The sequence below is a fragment of the Hippopotamus amphibius genome, chromosome 5 (assembly GCF_030028045.1).
Source record: "Hippopotamus amphibius kiboko isolate mHipAmp2 chromosome 5, mHipAmp2.hap2, whole genome shotgun sequence".
Lineage (NCBI taxonomy): Eukaryota > Metazoa > Chordata > Mammalia > Artiodactyla > Hippopotamidae > Hippopotamus > Hippopotamus amphibius.
Window position 1 is genome coordinate 21,387,907 of NC_080190.1, and position 7,071 is coordinate 21,394,977.

General features: G+C 45.0%; 1 protein-coding gene across 13 annotated transcripts in view; it reads right to left on the reverse strand.

Annotated features, from left to right (window-relative positions):
- ADD3 (adducin 3) overlaps positions 1-2,581 on the reverse strand; it is a 128,455-nt gene extending 125,874 nt beyond the window's left edge. For 8 of the 13 annotated variants that reach the window (XR_009053799.1, XM_057735598.1, XM_057735608.1 and 5 more), the window contains exon 1: positions 219-517. The gene's annotated coding sequence lies outside the window, so the exon portion shown is untranslated. Of the gene's footprint in view, positions 1-45; positions 185-218; positions 518-2,373 lie in introns of those variants that run through there. The other 5 variants (XM_057735597.1, XM_057735612.1, XM_057735606.1 and 2 more) reach the window with 2 other exon arrangements.
- Positions 2,582-7,071: the final 4,490 nt, after the last annotated feature.

The following is a 7,071-nucleotide window of genomic DNA, read 5'->3' on the forward strand; positions in this document are numbered from 1 at the left end:
CCAGCCCGAGGCTCCCATCCCAGTCCGGGGGGGAGAGGGGTTCACCTGAGGCCGCCGGGGCAGCCAATAAGAAGTTCCCTCCGCCCCGCGAGCCGTGGCGTCCTCCACCCCCGCGCGACCCTCCGGAAGAGTCCCCGCAGCCCAGTTCGCGCGGGCGCCCGCCGTCGCCGCCGGGAGGAGCGGCGGAAAGGCCGCGCCTTCTCTCCCCTCAGGATTACCTCGCAGCGCGCAGCCGGCTTTGTGCTTCCCTCCCTCCTTCTCCGCGGCCGCTGGGGCTGCAGCGGCCGCGCGATCCTCCACCGCCGCCTCTTAAGCGCCACAAGGCTCCGGAGGGGAGGGCAGAAGGGGAGGGGGCGTGAGGAGGGAGGGACCTGAGCGCCGAGCCCTGTGCAGCAGGAAGCGGCGACACCTGGGTCGTGATGCCTCTAGCTCTGGTTCTCTGTTTTTAAAAATATAATTTAAACCCCGTCCTCTGCCCTCCAGCCCGGCGACCTCGCGACCGTTACCGGCAGGCGCCTCGCGCTCTGGCGGGACTGGCCGAGCGCCCCCCGAGCGTCCCCCGGGCCCCGCCCCTGAAGCCCCGCCCTTAGGCCCCCAAGCGCCCCTGGCTCCACCCCCACACGCCCGTCCCTCGCAGCCCCCGAACGCCCTTGGCCCCACCCCTCGGAATCACAGGACGTTCCTGGCCCCGCCTCCCCAAGTCCCCGCCCCGCGCGGCCCCTCGCGCCGCTCCAGAGCTTCAGTCGCGTCCGCTGCGGTCCCCTCCCCTCCCGCCCGCACCTCGTCTGAAGCCCCGGCCTTGGGCCCTACTGGCCGGGCCTCTGGGAGGGCCTGGCGCGGGGCAGCTGCCCGGCATCTCTCAAGCGTCCTCCTCCGGCTATGCAGCTTCGATTTGCGGCGTCCCCTGAGGGTCGGAGGAGTAAAGGACCTCGACGGAAACCCGACTACAAGGGGGAGGAGGGGAGCAGCATCGGAAACGCCGCCCTCCCTAACCTGAGCGAGACCCCCCTCCCCCGCCACCCTCCCCCCCTCACTCCCGGGGCTGAGCCACAGCTTTCAGAGTCAGCCTCAGCCGCCCACACTGGCTGCTGGGTCTTCTGCGGGAGGCCACTGCTCAGGTTCAACCTCCGCACGCCCCCCCATAGGAGGGTCCTGGGTATTCTCAGCCTAGCTGCCTGTGGGGGCGCCTCTTTCCCCTGCTCACCTCCGCAGAGGGGCACGGCAGGGGCTCTCTCAGTCAGCTCCACTCGCACCCATCGAGGGTCTTGACCCCACCTTTGGCCCCTGGCCTCGAGACCTTATGAGAGCTGACCTCTTGGAGGTGAAAAGTCAAGGCACCGCCAGCCTTCAAAATGACTTCGGGGCCGGGTAAACTTTGCACTTGATTGTAGGGACGTGGATCCATCCACAGGTGACACCGGGCCGCCCACCCCCGCCACCCAGACATGACCTACTCTAGAAATAGACCGCCCAGCAACGCACACCTTTCTCTCCCTCCCGAGACTTGCACATCCCTCCCGCATACATGTCCTCCATGGGCACAAATCCACTACCAAGCACACCTCCCCCCACCTCGCCCCAGCAGCATTCTGGTTACTCATGGTCCCTTGGGTCAACCCCACCCTAACACACAACAACAAACTTCATTCCCCACCCTTATCTCCCTTCGTTTCCAAGGCACTGGCGACAGTCCACTTCATTTCCTTCCTCTTCTGCAGACTCTTCTCTTCCCCCTCAAATACTTCATGCCAACCCCCTCATCTTCATCCCCTCCCTCTTCTCTAAAAATGTGCTAATTAAAATGTAGTTTCCTCTTCCCACATATGAAGTGTGGAAAATGAATCGTGTCTTGGCACAAACTGTGATTCATTTATCCTCGTTTTCTCTATCCACTGGACTAAAGCTATAGAAATTTTAGTCTACCACCATCTCCCATATGCTCAAAACCTAACCATGCCTTATGGTTTTTAAATACCCCTAAAGGATCGTGGGGAAGGCTTCCTGGCTTGGGGGGAGAAAATATTTAGAAAATGCTGGGCCTGTCATTTTATTTGGCATTTTAAAATATCTGCAGTATTTGAGAGATATTGGGAGTGGCTGGATGTTTTCTTGCATTTAAAAAAAGCAAAAAAATGAAAAAAGCTTGGCACGCATCAAGGTTAGCCTTTTTATGACTAGACCCCCCAAATGTTAGGGGTACATATCAGACAATAGTCTCCACTGTACAGGACATTTGCCAGTCACAAATCCAGACCTCCCTCCAAGGAAGACAAATTAACATAATCCTTTTTAAGCATGTCTGATGAGCCATCCTTTCCATGATCGCTCCCTTTCCTACAGTTTCTGGACAAAATGGATAAAAGATTCGCTTACCCACTGAGGATCCAAGGCTTTCTTGTGTCCAGGGTCGTAGACGTGTGTGTCTTCTAGGTGTGGATTCTGCAGTGCTGCACAGAAACCCACTGCAGCCTCAGACCGGCGGTGGTGGCGGCGGCGGCAGCAGCTGCCGCAGCAGCAGAAGCAGCAGCAGCGGCGGCGGCGGCGGCAGCTTCTCCCAAAGCTGAGTAGTAAAGTGTGTGACTTTGGTAGAGACTCCACAATTATCATAAGGCGCTTGCTTATGAGAGAGGAGGCGGAATCTTTCTTAAAGGAATGGGTTTTGTTTTTCCTCTCCACTATTGCTTCATAAGAGGCAGAAAGGGTGGAAGCAGGGAGTTTTTTTGGACTGAGTAAGGCGGTACAGCTGTAGGAGGTCAAGGTTAAAATTAACTGGGTGATCGAGGGACTGATTTAGTGTGTCAATGAAATGCTAGAAGCATTAGTTTTAAAGAGCCCTGGAAACTTCAAACACTGGGGTCCATGGCAAAAATAAAATGATGTGCTCTGAAACAATAGTATTTTGTGTTAGTATTTAATTTCCAATCATTGCACTAAAATGATAACTATATAAAGGGAGGTTATTTAGTATTTAATACAAGAATGTGAAAAGAATAATACATAAAATAAAACTCATTTACATGATTGGGAACAATAGAGTTATGAGAACAATATGCTTATAATACTTATAAGCATATCTGGAATTTCAATGAACGTCAGTATTAGAAAATAGATTATGTAAATCAACTATACTTCAATTAAAAAAAGAGGAAAGTGTATTATTGACAGATATCAATTTGTACTTATAAAAATCACATTTATAGAAAAACAAAAACATAATATCTAAAATAATTTAAGAAAATAATAGCAGGGTAGTGTGCTATTTCAGTGGCAATTCAAAGTTCAGCAAAATTAAGGAGCTCATAAGTAGATAACTTTAAATGCATGCAAATTTACCATTTACACTATTAGAATGTGATGCGTCCACGCATAAGGAAATTGAGTCTGCATTATAAGTTTAAATTTTATTTTAAATAATATTCCTCAACTGAAGCACTGAACATCTGTGATATTTTTCTTCATGAGTAAATGAGGAGTGTGCTCCTGAAATATGAACAGAGAAATATTCTGCAATTAATTTTTTTGCACAGCCTTTGTTAACTACCTGTGTGATCTTTTTTTTTTAATATTTATTTATTTATTTTGGCTGTACTGGGTCTTAGTTGTGGCATGCGAGCTCATAGTTGTGACATGTGGGCTTCTTAGTTGTGGCATGCAGATTCTTAGTTGCAGCATGCATGCAGGATTTAGTTCCTCGACCAGGGATTGAACCCAGGTCCCCTGCATTTGGGAGCACAGAGGCTTACCCACTGGACCATCAGGGAAATCCCCTCCTGTGTGATCTTGAGCAAGTAAGTAAACTCTTTTGTTCCATAGTTCCCTATTTCATAAAATGAGGATGTTGGATTGAAATTTTCCTTTAGCATTCTGAAATACTATGATTTTATGAGATTTAAACATATGGGGTTTTTTTGTTGTTTAATTCATGTATCTTTCACTCTACACTATTTTTCCTGAAAATTTGGATTAAAAATAAATTTTTATTTTAAATGTATAACCAGAGTTTGTTATTTACCACTATTCCAAAATTATTTTGCAAATCAAATATTGTTTTTGTAAAGTGAATGAACTTAATTTCATCTGACTTATGATTTTGTACCCAACTATGACCAATTTTCCTGAAGCAGGACCCTACAATATTGCTAAGGATACTGACTGACTGCAGTATAAAATATATGTTTAATAGCAATGAGAACATAGTGTAAAAACTGGTGCATCACTGGATGGTAGAGTTGGAACAGGGTTTAGAGCTTATCGACTCCAACCCTGTAATTTCACAAGCGGAAAAAATGGAAACCCAGAGAAGCAAAATGGGGATACAGGGAAGTTAACTCAGCCTCCACTCTTCACACACACACAAGGCAATTAAACAGCACATGTGAACATACACACTGTTTCACATACCTACACTGGGGGCCGAGCAAGACCTGTCATAACAACAAAAAAGTAGTTTCACTCAGTGACACTATTTGTGTACATGTAGTATAAACTAAAGACATATATCAAACAAGTGCTTATAATGTATGTAAATATTAACACAGACTTTGCCTTCAGGCTTGGAGGTGTTTATGCTAGAAAATAAAGAAATTTGTCCACGGGAGTTTTATTTTTGAGTGACCTCTAAAAAACTCACAACAATTATTTGCAAACTCTTACTTATCGTCCACCCAAATGACAGGGCCTTGCACTCGTTTCCTTGCACCCATTGGTGCCTCTGTTCCCTTTTATCTACATCCTCAAGCATGCCTGCCAAGGGGAAAAGTTCATTTTGGAGCCAAGCAGGAGAAAGTATTGTAGAGATTTAATTCTGGCCTTCAGAGATGCTTTTTAGAAGTTGCCTTTGGGGCTAGATTCTAATATTTTTCCTTAAATCCTGATCTGGTATTCCTGATAAGGAACCTGGCACTAACCCAGGCCCATTCTCCCTAGTTGGAAGGGGGCATTACCTTAGATTAGATGACGTAGCAAACTTGGTGTTTGTGTACCTGGCAAGACAGTTTATCACCTACATTAAAGAAAAAAAAAAAAAATGGCCTGCTATAGGGAGAGAATTGAAGGAAATTAGTTGCCCAGTTTCTTCATCTGTTTTTGTTTATCTTGCTCTTCTGCAAGGAGGTCATTTCATTTCATCTACCAGGTGGTGATAGACAATGGCTAAAATGGCTGTTATTTGTAAAATTCAAAGCAACCCCTCAAAATTAAATGCATTTCTTTGTGTCTTCCCCAAAGTACTGAGCACAGTCTCTTATATAAAGGCACTTCATAGATACTTTAAAAAATGAATACACAAATTAATGAAATGAATAGCCCCTAAAATATCCAGAAACTGATTACAAAGTGTTTTTGTTTGTTTGTAATTTGCATTGTCTAAAACAACTGACTCCATTCTCTACCTCCTTTCTCTAACACAGTCATGATCTAAGAGAAACAATCTCCTTTCTGTGGAGCTCTTTAGGCATGCCTGATTTGTATTCTCCAATTAAATTGTAGCCACAAATCTCCGCATGAACTCTGCATAGATCAAGCGGTAGCTGAGGCGCTTTCTGCCAAGAAAGCACAGGATTAAGTTTCAAAATTCCGGTGCTTTAGTTCTAGTTGTGAAACCAACTGGTTATGTGACCTCAAACAAATTTCTTGACCTGCTAATGCCTCAGTTTAGCCATCTTTTAAGTAGTGGTGGTGGCTTATAATACCTGCTGTCCGTACTTCATAGGGTGGTTATGAAGTTCAAATGATAATAAAGGAAAAAATGCTTTGAACTTTTCAAAGCACCTTGTAAATAGAAGGTATTATTATAGGCAGATGTATTTAAAATCAATTATCTAGTTCAAGGGACTTTACCCTAAACAACCTGTTTTACTACTTACTGGTTCGGAAAGCAAACAGGGTTATCTCTCTCCCTGTATGCGTGCGTGCATGCACACACACACACACCCCACCACCACCACCACCACCACCCCCCGCCACTGCTCCAAATTTAACAACTTCTCAGCTTTGAGGCTTTTCCCTTGAGTTGGGAAATAACACCTGCAATATGAAGAGCTAAGAATTTGTATAGAGAGCCCTCTTCCATCCTTTTCCCCCAAATTTACCTTTTTAAAGCTCTCAGACCAAAAAGCAAACTCATTGAAGCACAACAGCATTTTCATTCTTCCCAATGTCATGTATTCAATCAGTGGGGTTAGATGAACAATTCGTTTTGAAACTTGGCCATGCTGCATACATTTTGATAACCCTTTTGTGCCAAGCGAGTCTGGAAAGTACTGGGGGAACAGAGCAGGAAGGACTGACATGGAACTCATGCTAATGAGTTCTCTGCTCCCCAAGGAGACATAATCAGGGGGATGCCCAAGGATTCCTTAACATACTTTATTAGCACTATGTGACCTATATGGTTTATTTTAAAGGAATTACCTCAGCTAAATGCCTAACAGGTCCTTCTTACACAACTGTTTAAGTAATCAGGCCTGATAAATTTCTGTAACGTTTATAAAATATCACCCTGAGGATCCTCCTTTTTTTTCCCCAAAGGTACTTATTGTCCTTTATTCATTTTCCATTTGGTGAATCTTTTAAAATCATCATGACTAAATAAATAACTGCTAATACGCAAACAACTAATAAACAACTGCTAAAAATAAGATACTCCAAATGAGAGGCCCACACATAGGTAGGACAAAAACTCAATACAAAATCACTTACCCGTTTCTGTGTAGAGAAACTATAAAATGAATACAACGTATACAATTGCTATGTTAAACCTAAAATACATCATTTACCTATCTATCTTATCACATGCCTTAAGAGTTCAGCTACTAACCTGTAATATATATGTTTGAAATTACATGGTCTTAAAACTGGGCGTTTTAATCCTTACGGCATTATTTCCAGAACCTGATCAGGAACTACCTGCAACAGAATCACTTGGAGCATTTCCTGAAATGCTGGTTCCTGGACACTATCCCTGAATTAGAATCTTTTAGGGTGTGGCCCTGGATTAAGGTTTTTTCAAAGCATTCCAGGTGTTCTTATGTACACCAAATTTGAGTACTGCTATTCTACAGAAACAATACA